The sequence below is a fragment of the Amblyomma maculatum genome, chromosome 7, assembly GCF_055883805.1.
Source record: "Amblyomma maculatum isolate TAMU_Amacu chromosome 7, ASM5588380v1, whole genome shotgun sequence".
In the NCBI taxonomy this organism is placed as follows: Eukaryota; Metazoa; Arthropoda; class Arachnida; order Ixodida; family Ixodidae; genus Amblyomma; species Amblyomma maculatum.
In genome coordinates, this window is record NC_139350.1 from 130,840,146 (window position 1) to 130,842,228 (window position 2,083).

Sequence of the window (2,083 nt, forward strand, 5' to 3'; positions counted from 1 at the left end):
TGCAATATCTCACTCTGAGAACCATCAGAACTTGCCCCACAAACTTAAGTCCATATTGTTTTAAACCATTGTCCTATAACAACAACATAGGTTCAAAGCTTGCTATATTTTGAAATTCTGCCTAACAATAAATGTGTTGCATGCAACCCCTAAGGTGAAATGACGAAACATGGAGCATAGCTTCCATCGTGCATATTAAGAGCAAGCAGCGATAAGTGGAGTAGAAAAATGTGCATCTTTTTGGTATGATTTTGGCCTCAAGCATAGCAGCCATTATAACATTGCTGCAAACTACATATACAGAGTAACAGAGGAACATGGCCATCCACATTAACTTGTTCAGACTTTAGTAGGCTCACAACTGCCTCGCCAACCAACACCAGCAGAGCACGTCTGTCAATTTCATTTACCTTTCGGTACCACATAAAAATTATAAATTACACAACATAATGAATTGCCTTTCAAATGGCGTCTACAGTTTAACTTTCAAAACAGCAAGTTTGTTTATATTTTTCTTACAGGCACCAACAAAGTTAAAATAAAAGCACTCAGGCCCAGTAGAGATATCTGTACGTGTAAAGCAATGAACAGTAAATTAAAACGTGCATGATGTCACTGCATCATACAAGCAATTTCAGCTGGGGTTACCATGAGAAGCATGCAAAACTCCTCCAATAACAACAATGTCTATATGAACAGATAGTTAATGAAATCACTTTTCTAAATATATATATACATAATGCAGAATGATCTAGAACTCAAGGAATGTCCAATTAAATAAAAGAAAACAAATGTTCACAGTTTCTCGATATGAAACAAAAAATAGATGAGAGCTCCGTGTAGCTTCTGTTGAAATGGGTGCAGGGAGAAGACAGAGTAGCTGGCCCGCACACCGAAACCAGAAAGCAACTCTGAAAGAACCAAAGCTACAGGCGTCTTTTTAAGATTTTTATATACAGCACTCAGCTGTGTGAACTGAAAGATGCAAAAAAAAAACAGCTGCTCCATGTAGGTTCATAGGAGCGTGCTGTGTAATATTTCATACACAACACGTTTTCGGAAATACGGCATGTTTTGCTGTGTGAACTGAAAGGGTGCGTCTCGTGAAATGCATTCGGCAAACTGGCAAGTAAACATCCCACAGTCATTCATGTTTTGCTGTTGTGGTACATTTGCTACAAGAAGCTTCCAGGCATCCCAATTGATACCATGGTTGCGTTTGTGTTGACTTTCCTGCTCTAGGTAATCCCGCAGCACATAGATGCAGTTGGCATGTCGCGCTCCAAAGCTATCATAAAGAGCAATCTGAAACTTCCTGAAGTCTATGACTCCTAAGAACCAATGCCAGGTCATATGAATTGGTACCAATATTATGTCATAACTGAACAAATCTATTTTGCGCGTCCAGCGCTTCAGACCAGCGTGGCCGTCACGACATAACTTGGTGAAAAAAAAAGTGTTGAATGCGTAAACGCGAATGTGCCCTTCCTCGGAGCGGTTTACGAGCATACTCATGTAGAAGTTTATAATTGTGTCATTAATCCACTGGTCTTCGCTCAGCGTGACCAAGTCTGCCCGCCTAACCACAAGGTTGAAGCCAGTTGCCAGCACCTCGTCCTGTGGAGCAGGGACCAACGCCGCCTCCACTTCTGCAATCATTCCTTCTGTCAGTTCGGGAAGTACCAACTGGCCGGGGACGGCGGCTGCCGGGTCCGGCTCCTCGTACTTCTCCTCGCAGTTTCGTCCTACGTTTATGATGTCAGCTTTCAACTTAGCATACCAGTCTGCTGAACCTACGCAGACCGAAACTGAAATTTTCCGCTCTTCCTCGGATTTCATTGTCAAACGGCTGTCGGCGCTCCGAATTTTCTCGTTGCTCTTAAATTCATAGTCCAGGAAATCGTGCATCATAAACTTGGAGGTCATAAGCTGGTCCACTCGGGCCGCATCGATTGCTTTCAATCGCGCCACACGGCGAGGACGGAATAGTCCAGTTTCGTCTCGTGAGCAGCCGAAGTTCTTAATGGCTGGACGACGAGATGGTTGCTTATAGAAAGGTTCCGAGCGGTTACGAGTGTGGATA

General features: G+C 43.2%; 1 pseudogene; it reads right to left on the reverse strand.

The window, feature by feature from the left end:
• Nucleotides 1-1,014: 1,014 nt before the first annotated feature.
• Nucleotides 1,015-1,839, reverse strand: LOC146184736 (sentrin-specific protease 1 pseudogene; annotated as a pseudogene).
• Nucleotides 1,840-2,083: the final 244 nt, after the last annotated feature.